We start from the raw sequence: 15,547 nt of genomic DNA, 5'->3' as shown, positions 1-15,547 counted from the left end.
CCAAGAGAGCCCAAAGTAGTAGAGAGTAGGAAAAGAAATACAATCTGATACACTCTTGTACTCTCCATCTCAATCCCCTATTCACGTAGCAGATGAACAACTAATACAGTTAGGCAGTCTGGGAGAAATAGCCTACACATATGATAAAGTAGAAGAGGGAATGCCAGAAGAGCCCCTTGCTGCTGACATGAACATCACTACCAATGAATTTAAGGGCCAAGAGTGGGATCCTGAGATCAAGTAGGCCAGTGATGACTTCTTGGCTAACAACAATTTTGTTACATGAGGACCATTCATGCAATTTGTATGGAAGCAGAACATTGATAAATACAATACAAGGTGTGAAAAGAGAAAAGGTGAGCAACCTCATAGAGATCCAGCTGTGGTTGAGGAGGAAATAAAGCAAGAAATGATGGATGAGTTTGAGACCATCACTCCTGAGCAAGGAAGAGATATGGTGGCACAAGTTGGAGTACTTATTCTCCCTAAGTGGGACATAGCAGATGCCTTGGTATTGGAGGCAGTGAGAAAAGAAACCAAACCCATGGAGGGAATCACTTTTAGCAAAGACAACATTGCACTATCATGTGGTCTCTTAAGAGAGATGAGAATAAGAGAAATAAGGACACCCTAGGGTCAAGTTACCTTGGTGGAATGATAGTGAAAAGAGTGCAGAATATAGGGGTGGTGGAAGCTGCTAGCACTATACTAGAGACTGCAAAGTTTAGTGTTGCAGTAGCAGAAAGGGAAGCTAAGGAAAAATCAGACCTCCAAGGCAAGTTGGAGACAATTTTGAAGGCTTACAACAGTGCTAAGGAAGAGGTAAGGGGTAAAGATAGCATCATTGCTAAGCTGCAAAGCCAGTTGATAGGACAGTACCATCAAGGTGAGTCTTCAACACTGATGATCTCCTCTTCTCCTGCAAGACCTCCACCTACCAGCCCCATCCATGAGTTCCCACCATCTCCAGCACCTTCTAGTTCTCAAATGGTCGAGATCACTCCCCAAGAATTGGAGAATTCAAAACATGCTCAGGCCTTGTATGCAAAGAAGTATGAAGAAAGAGTAAAGGCTACCATTTCAAGTTTTGCAGACACCATGGGGGCCTCACTATTATATGACAACATAAGCAAGATTTTAGATATGTGGAATGAGCTTAATGGAGATAAGGCCATTTTGATGCCTATTTTTGACAAGTGGAAGCCTAGAGAGTAGGATTTGGAGCTTATTTGTGTATCTTATGATGAAGCAGGGGCTGATCCTATCATCAAATCCACTTGTGACACCACAAAGGATCTAATAAAATTAGCAGAAGGGATAGACAATGTTGACAAGAAGATCAACTTGTACAAAAAGGAGAACATTGATCAGGTTTTTGAATTGCTCCCAGGAGTTTTTGTCAGCCCAAATCAATTGAAGGACAAACAAGTGTGGCTTAAGGAATTAGAGGCCAAATTGTCAGCCAAAATAAAAGGAATTATGTACTTAGATGATGCTTCCTTTTTTGTTGTAACAATTCAAGAGATAGAGAGAATCAATTCTCATTATAGTTTTCTCAATTCAGAGGTTAACAAGATGAGGAATTCATGGAAAAGGTTAACCAAGGCTAAAGAAAAAGTGATTAATTTCACATGGCCGGCTGATGATGTATACAATGCATGGACAAGAAAATATGCCATCCAGGATGTAGAGCAGTTAGAAGGTGCTCCTGAATAGTTAGAAGAGGTTGCAACTGGACAACAAGTAGAAGAAGCTGCAGAGGTTGAAAAGGACTTGTAACCGTATTTGTAAGAGATTTTGTAACTTCTTCTAGCGAAGAAATGATTATAACAAATTCTCCTAGGAAAGTCCAAAGCTATGTGCATCCATATTGTTATAAATGGATACTAGGACTAATAGAAAGAGCATCACAAAGAATTGTAAGAAAATGCTGCAAAAATTTATCTTAGCTTTTCCAAGTTTTAATGGAGAATATTTGAACATTTTTGTAATACTTTCTTGAAGATAATATCAATATACAGACCATTGGCTTTAAGTTTAAACTTTGTGTTGTCTTCGAATGTGTTTGCAAGTGTTTACTATTTCATTCTGAATAATCCAGGGTTGTTTTGTTTGAAATTAAGTTGTAAGTCAACTTTCAGTAGATATTTTTCTTAGCTTTTCTCTTCAGGAGGGGAATTAAATATGCAGGAATTATTTCTACCAATAAATTCTCTGTAGGATACTTTGAATCTTGATGAGCGTAGTTTGATGTGGTATGAATAAATTCTTATGTATGTTAGGCATATATAGGGATTTGCAGAAGCCAAGCTAATGGGATGTGTAGAGATATTTTGATTGAGGAGTATTATTTATATTTAGATGACTTTGTGACCTTGGATAAGGCATTGTTATATATCAAGGTTGTTTATTACATGTTTTGTAGGTCAAATACTGAATATGAGTACAATTTTCATTCCTTTGTTTCAGTAAGTTTTAAGGCGATTAGGTCCACTGGTTTTCTAGACTGGTTTGCTATGGATTTATCTTTTAAAAGTGTGAATTTAGTTCACAAAGGTATACCCGCCTGGACTTAGAGTAGGTCTGAAGTGTAGAAGGTTAAATCAAACCTTGTCATATGTTGTCCTAGAAATTTCCTTCTCTTTAATATCTCTTCTGCACAAAGTTATCATATTATTATAAGGATATTGAAGTGAATCAGATTTTGAGAACAGCAATTAGCATAAAATATTTATCACCTTGAAAACTTTTAACTCTAGCAGGGCCACACAAATCAGTATGAATAAGATCAAGAACATAATTTGATTTATCTTGTATACTCCTAAAAGAGGTTTTGACCTGTTTACCCATTTGACATTCTTTACATACAAAATTTTAGGGCTTCATAACCTTAGGTATATCCCTAACAACCTTAGTTGAATTGATCTTCACAATGCAATCAAAATTCACATGACACAACATTTTATGCCATAGCCAACTCTTATCAATCTGTGTAATCAAATATGTCTTCTCACCAGAGTTTAAGTAAAATATATTACCTTTTGTCTGTGTACCAATTTCAATCTCCAAGCCAGATCTGTTAATGATTTTGCATTTCCCATCCTTGAACTATAATTGAAATCCCTTGTCTACCAATTGTCCTACACTCAAAAGATTATGCCTCAAATCTTCAACATAATAAACATTGTTAGTATTGTTCTTACCATCCAATGATATAGTTCCTTTTCCTTTGATCATACATTCCTTGTCATCTCCAAATCTAACTAGACCACCATCAAATTCTTGCAAAGACATAAACTTCCCTTTATCTACAGTCATATGATGTGAACAACCATTGTCAATTACCCATTCATCCTTGTCTTCAATTTTAGAAGCAAGTGCCTTCTCTTCAAGTACATTCTCTTCCAGTGCCGGATCATCTTCCTTGATAGCAAGGAATTCCCATTCCTTCCCATTGATGGATCCACCAGCAGAGTATTCTGTCGGTTCATCATTTGAATCAGTAATGCCTTCCTCATCTGCTATGTAGCATGATTTATCTCTATTTTTCTTGTATTTATACTTGTTCTAATATCCAAGGTTAGGCTCAAATGATCTTCTAACTCTTTCTTCAAATTTTGAATTCTTTTTAGGACATCTAGATGCACAATGACCAATCTTATTATATGCAAAATATTTAAAAGGTGCTTTTTCTTCATACTTACTTCCTATCAGTCTTTTAGGTACTCTTCTAACAAATAGTGCTTCAAGTTGCTCAAACTTATCATCTTCTCTCTTCATATCTTCCAACTCCTTTGCATATAAATCTTTCCAGTCTTGCTTACCGGTTGTAGATGTAGATGCATGAAAAGTAGGTTCAGTCTTCACAACACTAGAAGGTCCAAATTTGTCAAGCTCAAAAGTAGATAGTTTCCTAACCAAAGTGTCTCAGTTGATAGATGTATTAGCCATTGTTCTCAACTCATTAATAGCAGTAGCCTTAATTTGTAAGCTGATGGTAGGGCTCTTAGGACTTTAGAAACAATTTCATTTTCACTCAGAGTTCCACCACAACATTGAATTCCCATAACAATCTCATTTACCCTTTCCATGAATGCAGTAATCCTTTCATCTTCTTCCATCTTTAGGTTTTTATATCTCACCTGGTAACCATCAAGTTTATCAATCTTCACTTTAGGGTCACCTTCATTAAGAGTCTCCAACTTATCCCATATAGCCTTTCTAGATGATTTGTCGGTTAATCCCATTATTTGCTAATCGGAAAGTGCACACAAGAGGGCTTCTCTTGCTCTACAATCATTCTCAAGCTCCTTGTATAGGTTTTCCAGAGGAGGATTGCTAGATCTTGAATTATAGGGTGTGAGACCATTCTATGTGATCTCCCAAATCTCCTTACCAAGACATCTCAGATGATTATCCATCCGAATCTTCCATATTGTGTAATTTGTTCCATCAAGCCTCAGAATATCCCTTTGAAAGATAGCTCTAGAAGAACTCAACTTGAACTGTTAGTTGCCGTAGGATCTTTCTCAAGCTATTAAGCTTTCTATAGAGAGGACCAAATCTCTGATACCAATTGTTAGACAGTTTAGATAACCAGAAGACAACTGAGAGTGGGGGGGGTGAATTAGTGTTCTAATATTACAGGAACCATTAGCAATTTAAACTTTAATAATGGAACCCAAAACATTAATACTAGAAGAAGATAAACCAATTAAGCATAAACAATAATCACATAATAAAAGCCATCCACATAACACCAAGATTTGTAGTGGAAAAGCCAGTAAAGGGAAAAACTACAATGGGAAGCCTACCCATAGTCAGATAATGCTTTTTTAGTAAGTATGTGAATTACAATGAAGGGGCCTACACTTGTAGGAAGGCCAAAAACTTAGAGCGCACTTCTCATCACAAAAGGAGCCTCACTAAATACATACAAATCCAGACTACAATTCGGAGAAGTGTTGAATTGCAAAAGATAGCATCTCCTATGCCTGAGTACAGTTCTGGTTAAGCTCAATACCAGAGGACTAAATCCTCTTACATAAACCCAATTTGATCTCCAATGATCGACCAACTCCTCTTCCTGAATGATATTACATTATTCTCACATTACATTCCTTGACCATGACCTCTTACATTAACCATAATAATCTACAATGAGATCTTACATCAATTTATACAAAACCCTAGACTATAAACAATCAGGTTGGCCACTAAATAATAAACCAATCATATAATTAGAAACCATGTCACCCTTAGACCAAACAAATAATATCAACACATAAGACATCCCAAAAATACATCCATAGGTCCTATCCACACGTTACATTAAAGTCGGTTCATAACCTATATCAACTGGGACCTAGTATAGGTCCACATGATACAACAATGATCTCCAACCACCAAGTATCAAACATGATCAATACCAACATCCTAAAACTCCACCAGAAGCTACACCAACACCACTTATACAATTTAGCAAAGAGCTCTGTCAGAAGCTCTTCGGTGAAACCCTTGCTGGAACCAAAAACCAATCTTCTAAGCAAGCAGGATAACATCCGATCTCCATACCAAAACCAACTGACCAAATATGAGTATAAGTATCATGAACAAGCCAATTCCATCATCAAAATATACCAGAGCCTACCGAATCATGTCGGATCCAAGTTAACCAAAAACCACTCAACCTACCAGGACCAGAAGGTTGCTGGTAAAGCATCCAAATAGCTAGTGTTGGCATCAATGACAAAACATCAATGCAACACATAATCAATTCTACCAAATGGCCAACAACACAATCATCTCTTTTCAAATCTTCATCTATGAACATCTCAAAGCTCAAGAACACAACCAACAAACAAATGTCACAAAGAAAGATAACTTGCAGTGTGCCAAATCACAAACCATCTGAAAAGAAGATACACAAGATTATCCTAAACAATAATCTAAAATCTCAGCACAAGATCTATCACACTAGAATATTCAGGAGAGAATACCGGATACTGCAAAACAATGATTAGCAAAACCAAATTTCAAAACCGGATAAAAAACTCTTCCCAAACTCACCAAAATAACTCAGAGGAATATGTTGACGTCAATGAAAACAACACATCCTAGCAATAGAAATGAACAACCAAATCAAACAATCTTCCCAATAATCCAACAATCTCCCCTTTTACACTGATGGCAACTTATGAATGTGAAAAACAGTCAATGTAATGAAAGAAGATATCACCATCAAACTCCCCTTAAGATCAAGATAGATATAGCAATTTTTCACATGATCTCTCTCCCCCTTTGATAGAAATGCCAAAGATAACCAAAATAAAAAATAAAAATTTCTCCCACTAAAATATAGAAACATAAATCTCTCTCCCAAAATAGAATCATAAATCACTCTCCCCCTGGGAATATACAACCAAATCAATGGAAATATAAGAAATCTCTCTCCAAAAAATAGATTACTCTAGCAAAGGAGCAACACCAACACATCAATCTAGATAAAAGAGTAAGGCTCTAAATTCTACCAAATCGATGCAACTCAATGCATCTAGTTCTCATTAGGAGGGGTGGAGACCCCTAACTTGTCTCTCAGATAAACAAATGTATCTGTAGGCAAAGACTTAGTAAAAATATTAGAAATTTGTTTCTTTGTAGATACATAATCTAGCTTCACCTTTTGATCGTTGACTTTCTCTCTCGAGTAGTTATATTTGATTGATATATTCTTAGTCTTAGAATGTTGCACCAGATTCTTAGACATATTTATAGCATTGGAATTATCACACTATATAACAGTGGGCTCATCATAAATAACTCTGATATCTTTCAACATTTGCTTAATCCAAACTATCTGAGTGCAATTACTAGCAGCAACAATGTACTCAACTTTAGCAGTAGATAAAGATACTGAATCCTATTTCTTGCTAGCCCATGAAACCAACTTCTTACCCAAAAATAATTCTCCACTGGCAATACTCTTTTGGTCATCAACATCACCTACCCAATCTGCGTTAATATAAGCACATAACATGAAATCATCATTCTTTGGATACCATAAACCATAATCTTTAGTTCCTTTTAGATATCTGAATATTCTTTTAACAATAGTAATGTGACTCTCCTTTGGATCATCGTGATATCTAGCTGCCATACACACAACATGCATAATGTCTGGCCTAGTTTGAGTAAGATATAACAATCCACCAACCATAGATCTATATAAACTTTGATTAGATTTAGGAGATTCGTCATTTTTAGATAATTTACAACCAGTCACCATAGGAGTCCCAACCGGTTTGGAATCATCTAATCCAAACTTCTTCAACAATTCCTTCCCATACTTAATTTGAGATATAAATATTTCTTTTCCTATTTGTGCAATCTGCAACCCTAAGAAAAATTTCATCTCACCAATCATAGACATCTCAAATTATTTTTGCATATCTCCGGCAAATTTCATGCTCATATCATCATCACCACCAAAAATAATGTCATCAACAAAGACTTCAACAATCAAAATGTTATCATTTTCAATCTTAAAGTACATATTACTATCAACAACACCTTTGACGAATCCCAATTTTAGTAAGTATTTATCTAATCTAGCATACTAGGCTCTAGGGGCTTGTTTCAATTCATAGAGTGCTTTCTTCAATTTATATACCATGTCTCCATCATCTGATAATGAAAATCCATCAGGTTGTTCAATATAAACTTCTTCTTCTAGATCACCATTCAAAAATACAGATTTGACATCTATTTGATATGCCTTGAAATCTTTATAAGAAGCATAAGCAAGTAATCGTCTAACAGCTTCAATTCTGGCAACTGGAGAAAAAGTTTCGTCATAATCAATCCCTTCTTGTGAATAACTTGTAGATACCTAAAAATGTCTCATTGATCATGTACTAATTATTCGTCCAATTAATTAAATAATTCTCTAATTATTTAATTAAGCTAATTAATCTTATTCTTCTAAATTCATATTTCTTCATAATCTTACTAATTATTCCAATTTCAATTCTATCATCGTTTAATCATTTAAACCAATTTCTAATGTTAATTAAATAGTTATTATTTAATTAATTGTGGTTATTAATCCTTTAATTTAAATAATCTTTATTTTTTAAATAAATTCTATTTTCAATTTCTATCTTCTAATCATTTAATCATTAACCCTCTTCTAAATATTAATTAAATATTTATTATTTAATTAATTATGATTTAATTCCTTTAATTTGAATAATCTTTATTATTTAATTAAATTCATATTCTTCCAATTTCAAATACATGTGCATGATTTCAAAAATCAAATTGAAAATCAAAGTCAAGTTCTAAATATTTTCAAATAACAAATTGAATTTAAAATAAATTCAATATTTGAATTAAATCTCATGCAAAGATTAAATTGAAAATCAAAGTCAAAGATGAAGCACATGCTAAATTAATTAATTCAATTAATTAAATCAATTATCTTTTCAATCTCTATTTCTATCTTCCACTTTGCTTTTTTTAAAAAAGTTTCAATCAATTATCCTCCAATCATTCTTTTTCATCTTTCAATCAACCTTTTTCTCAATTAGTTAACTCAATTAACTATTCAATATATTCTATTCCTCCTCCAAATCAGCAGTTCAACTATCAACCAACATGTGAGCTCACCTGAGTTCCAACTCTTGATCAATCTGTTCCACCTCTCAATCAATCTCACCAAAAAATCTAAAAATTCAACATCGATTCTCCATTTTCAACAATCATGAACAATCACGAACTTTGAATCTTTGTGTCAATTGCAAGTTGCCAGCACGATATCTAAGAGCCATCATACCACAAAGAAGAGAAGAACAATGAAATCTACATGCGATCATGGAATAGGGATTTTTTTTTGATAGATTTTATATTCCTATTGGTTGATTGTCTTATTTCATTGAAGTTTGTTTAGAATTCTTTGGTTAGATAGGGATTCATGATTTTCCTTTATTTTTAGTTGAATTAATGATGAATTTAAGCATACACATAACCTTTACAGACCGGTCTAGATTTATTTTCGACTACTTCACCGGCTTCACTCAATTAGTTTCTAAAAACTCATTTAGTACCAATAATATTTTTATCCTTAGGTCTAGGCAGAAGTTCCCAAGTATTGTTCTTTTCAATCTAATCTAACTCTTCTTCCATGGCTCTAATCCAGTTATAATCTTTACAAGATTCAACAATATCTTTAGGTTCAAATTTAGAAATCAAACATCTCTTCTGCAACTAACCTTCTTCTAGTCATCACACCTTTATTCTTATCACCAATAATCTATTTCTTAGAATGATTTAATCTTACATACCTTGGAGTTTTCTGATTAATCTGATTCTCAGACTCATACTCATTAACATCCTCATTGATAGCTATAACAGTCTCTGTCTCTAATAGATCATTCTACTTAGGCTCTTTAGGTTGAAAAAGGAGCTAAAACAACATGTTGACCTTCATCATAAGCTCTGATCTCCTTCCCAAGTTTTTCATCCACCTTCACAATTGCACTCTCAACTATCTTTCTCAGTCTCTTGTTATAGCACCGATAGGCCTTGCTATTTGTAGAATATCCCAAAAAGATACCTTCATCACTTCTAGCATCAAAATTTCCAATATCCTCATCTCTCTTGATATAACATGTGCTACCAAAAACTTTGAAATATTTCACAGCAGGAACATGACCAAAATAAAGCTCATAAAGAGTCTTACTGGTATCACCTTTGATATGAACTCTATTGAATGTATAGACTGTAGTGCTAATAGCTTCTCTCTAGTAAACCTTCGAAATATTTCCTTCAATCAACATGGTTCTTGCAACATCTAAAATTGTACGGTTCTTCCTTTCAACAATCCCATTCTACTCAGGTGTCCTAGAAGCAGATAATTATCTTCTGATTCCATGCATCTCACAAAAAGAATTGAACTCACCAGAATAGAATGCTCCACCTTTGTTAGATCTCAGACACTTCAACTTCAATCTTGACTCAGTTTCAACTTTAGCTTTGAATGACTTGAATTTCTCAAATTCTTCTGATTTTTCCTTCAAAAAGACAACCCACATCATTCTAGAATAATCATCAATTAGTAACATAAAGTATCTATCACCCTGCACACTTCTAACATTTGTAGGTCCACACAAGTCAGTATGCACAAGATCTAACAATCCATCTGATGTGTATCGTTCACTTTTGAAATAAATCCTTGTTTGCTTACCCAACTGACATTCCTTACATGTTCGATTGACAGGTTTAACAATCTTACATAGATCCCTAACAGCTTGTGTAGAACTGATCTTGATCAGTGAATCAAATTTTACATGACACATCCTTCTATGCCATAACCAACTCTCATCTATCTTATACACTAACTCATTTGGGTCCATTTTCTGACGAAAATTTATGATGAACTATGGAATTTTTTTGTTTTGTTGGATATTATGAGGTTAATTGTGTCAATTTATTATTTTAAAAAAAAACTTACTTGACGTTCATCAGAATTCCAACGATTATTAATTTCGTCAGAGTTACGATGGGTGGTCATCGGAATTTCGACAAAAAATAGAAAAGTATAAAAGTAAAAAAAAAAACCTTAGGGCCAGTCAAGTAAAAAATATAAAAAATCACGTGGACAATGTTTTCTGTACTTGCGACATCTTTTTGCTAGGTTTGTGAAGGTTATAGACCAAATTTTTTATAGTCCGATTTTGTTGCCTGTGAAGAAAAATCATGTCAGATAATATTAGTCAAGAAAAAAATAAGGAGACAATTGCTAGATTGTGGTCTAGCTTGAAAAGAAAAGGTGATGGAAAATGTTATTGTCCTTGCAAAAATTGCAAGGGCCTAAAAATGAGAAGACATTTAATCACAATAATTGAGAAACATTGTAGGCAACATGGTCACATTGAAGGGGGGCATAATTATCGTCCATTGGTAAGTTGTTCATTATATGTGTTTATATTGATTGAATTTGTAAATGTTTATATCATTTTAACAATTTATATACGTAAAAAATCACTTGATAATGAGATCATGATCATGGTTTATTTATGTTGATCATTATTATATAGGTGGGGCACTGTAGGGCACATGATATGGACTACCACGACCCAAAGAATGTGTTTTTCCAAGTGGAGGAACATGGAGGTGTGAATATTGAAGATGAAGATAATGATTCTATGGAAGAAGATGATCATGCGCCAAAACACATAGTTGAAGATGATGGTACAAATACATTGATCCATGACACGTTTAGTACTGGCACTGTTGATCATGATGATAAAGATGACTTTGATGTTGTTCATGATTTACCTATACTTGAGAAGGCATACAAGCCCCTTTATAAAGGCTCCCAAACAACTCTTCTCTCTGTTGTATTGTTGTTTGTGAACTTGAAGGTTATGAATGGTTCATCCAAAATAACAATCTCACGTATGTTAAGGTATGTCATATATGTCATCTTTTTTCATCTATTTTTGTTGTTTCTCATCACTAGTAAATAAATGGTAAAATACGTATCATTAATATTCTTTCTATTAACAAATTACTTTTTTTGTTGTAGATTGATAGGTGAATTTTTGTTACCACCATCAAATATTCTACCTCACACATACTGAGAATTATCTGCCATTATGAAAGATATTGGAATAGAGTATCAAACAATAGATGCATGTCCCAATGATCATATTATATATCATAAAAAATGAATTTGGAACAGAATTCCTTGAATGTCATATCAATAGATATCGAACAGATCAACTAACAAAAAAGGTGCCTCACAGGGTTCTTCTTTATATTCCCATTATTCCACGTATGCAATGATTATTTAGGTATGAAATCTTAGCACAATTTATGGACTACCATGCACATAATACAAGTGGAGATGACATTCTTTGAATGCTTGTGGATGGTTCTGCATTTACGTACATAGAGGAAAAATGGACACACTTTAAATAGGAACCTCACAATCTCAGGCTTTCATTAGCAGTGGACAATGTCAATCCATTTGGAGAGTTGAGATCTATTTACTCAGTGTGGCCTATTTCTGTTATCAAGAATACCATTCCTCCATTGATGTCAATAAAGAGGGAGCACATAATGTTGGCAATGGTTGTTCCAGGTATTTTTTCATTTAATAGTCATGTACATTAAACTATATATATTGCAATAAAATGGTTATAATAATTACATAATGTTTCTCTTCATTCAACTAGGGTAAGTACCAAGTTAAAGATATGAATGTATATATCGAGCCTCTTATCGACGAGTTACTAGAGTTATGGAATGGTGTCACTATGTATGGCATCTCTAGACCAATAGAACAAAGACAATTTTAATTCCATGCAATGGTTGTATGTACAATTCATGATGCCCTAGGGCTAACACTTTTTTTTGGTATGTTATAAAGTTCAACTTACGCTGTAATGCCCCACCAGGAAACCCCGAAGGGATAAAGCTAAAACTCAAGAATAGAGTGCAATTTTTTAAAAAAAAATTAAACACAACATAATGATACAATGAGTTATCATAAGCTCATATTACACAATGGAAGACTTAAATAACACCTAAAGAGTTTCCCAACGTGATTAATTGATACAAAAATTAACTCAACTCACGCTAATTAATCCAATTAAGTTAATTAACTTAATGACATAATAATACTTTAAACAAGGATAAATTCATTCTGTTAGTTAAAATTATAGATAACATGATGAGTTCATCCATTAAGGTTGAAAATATAGATAACATGATTAAATTCATCCATTATAATTTAACCATACATTACGACCAATCTTACATTCTAAACATATGACATGCATCTAATTTCCATGCATACTTTAATTGCATTATCAACAAATGAATACATCCCATTATTCAAATCTACATTCTTCATGATCCAAATTATTGCATTTAATAAGATAACTACATACATGCATCTAATATTAACATCATCTAATCCACCTTATACATATTAGCTATAATGCCATCCATACATGCTAAATAAAGAGGGAATAGATGAACACAAACACCACATAACACCAAATTGATATCAGAGTTCACCCCTAGTGGGCTACATCTCTAGGTCTGCTCAACTACAAGACCCCTCTAATAAAATAATAGGGTCAAGAATACATAAGGTTCACATCATTTACATCCTGCCATCAAGGTGTGCATAAACCAATAATACATATGACCACATCAATCCAATAGATACATGAATGATCCCTGAATATGAAATGATCCATTTGACCATGATAAGAAGTAATTACAAAAGATCATCTAGAGCACCCATGAGACTAGGTATTCGCAAGCATCATAAGAAACCCATGGTCTAACATGAATATGAGGTTCTCACAAGGGCATAACAACAAGATATGACTCCACAATAGTGCTCCTATTAAAGACAACACAAACAACACATTAGTGAACATAAGGGGCAAGTGTCATCACATAACTTGGTATGGTTACCATGGCAAGCCTCCATAGGTTCCAGCCCCATCTACTGGGTTACCCTGGCAACCTATTTTGAACTTTCAGCCCATCCAAGCCTCATGTAGACCCACACATCCTTTCATGGAGACAAGGTTGTTGGTTTGCCATTTCAGGCCTTCTCACTGCATGCTGAGTCTATACTATCACTCATCCCATGCGTGAGGCACAATTATCTTACTTAGTGTTTTCATCATCTAAACTCTCTAATATGCTATTAGGTTATCACTTATTTAGACACAGTTTCAATGGGTTACCCTGCAACCACTTTGGGCGTGGCCCCCACTTGAAAGCCACTTTCCCATATGACACTAGACCATAATCCAATGAAACTCCTAAACTAAGGAGTACACCAAGACAAGATTACAGAGTTCAACATGGTAGGAATACCCACTTGGCCAAACAAGTCTTCATATGAGGAGCACTGATTCACGGTACTCTAACTAGAGACCTGACTAGCTATGGTCAACCACATACCAACATTTCAACACTCGCATAAAGGACATGACCGGATACAAAACCATCACATGAAAATAGTCAATACTCGAGATCAAGGACATAAGCAGATACCCAAATCAACATACGACAATATCCAACAATCACAATCAAGGACTTGCCATTTCTTAAGCAAATGCGAATACAAAAAATTAAATAAGCATAGGCATAAATAAAAAATGGCAATATTCCTCCATATCGTTTAAACACTACAATCGATCCAGTTTTCTAAAAGATCTAATATGATTGCAATTCGTCTACCTTGTCTAGGTACACGTCACTCATGGTTTACTAACTCACTAAAATTCATTTGCATCATAAAATAATATAATAACTTTGTCATGAGTCTTCATACGAATTCACATTAATATAAATATAATATATGCAGAAAACACAATGATATAAAATCAATTATTCATTAATCAACTAAAAATATGATATTCATTTTTCAAAATAAAACATCATTCCATACTGGTTCGAAAACAATTTCTCAAAACTTATCTTTTCCAGAACCAAGTTACATTTTCCCGATTAAGGAAATTTACATTTAAAAGGAAATAAAAATGGATGATCATTTTCCAAATAAAAAGATACTTCCTTGCATACATATATATATAAAAATACAAATAAAATATTAATTAATATATATATTAATCCACAATTAATAAAATATATACTAATTAATAATCAATAATAAAATTACAAATTAAATATTAATTAATATATATTTATTAATCCACAATTAATAAAATATATACCAATTAATAATTAATAATTAAAAATACTATTTAAAACTTTTAATAAAATATATTAAAAACTTTTAAATAAAATAAAATAAATAAATTGTGATGAACCTTTTTTTTTCTTTAAAACTAAAAAAGCAAGCCACGGGGCCCACATCTCAACATGGGAGTGGAGGCTGCCCTCACCGCGAAGGCTGCGGCCATATTATGGATGCTGATCGTGACATCCACATTGTGGATGCGACTGCGTCCACAATGTGGGCACATGTCTCTGCAGCCACACTGTGCTCGCAAAGCTCTGCGGCCACATTGTGGTTGCAGACCTATAGCGACTGCGAACCAAGGGAGGGGGTGCGGGTCGATCCTCAGCTCCCCCACCCTCCCAAACCCAAAGCCGCCTCACAATAATTTTTTTTTATATATATATATATTTTTAAACTTTTAAAAAGGAAGACAAACACCAGTTTTTAAATCACAGTCTCAATTGAGACTAAAACAAATTTTCTAGAATACCCATGGTATTCAATATATTAAAAATTTTAGAATCACCAAACCCAGAATAGGTAAATTTGGGCAAATCTCTCCATCCAAATACCATATTTGGGTAAATAGCATTGGTTTACACAAATTAATCAATCAATCTGCCAAACCCCAAACTAATTTCCAATAAAAAGCTTGAATCAGAACACATTCACATGGAGTTTTAACATAATTTTATCATGAACATCCAACCCCAATATATTTGGTTTAAAAAATAAAAAAAAACAATTTGACCAACCAAAATCTAACCTAGA

This window comes from Cryptomeria japonica, chromosome 3 (assembly GCF_030272615.1).
Source record: "Cryptomeria japonica chromosome 3, Sugi_1.0, whole genome shotgun sequence".
NCBI classification, from domain to species: Eukaryota; Viridiplantae; Streptophyta; class Pinopsida; order Cupressales; family Cupressaceae; genus Cryptomeria; species Cryptomeria japonica.
This window is presented reverse-complemented; position numbering follows the sequence as displayed.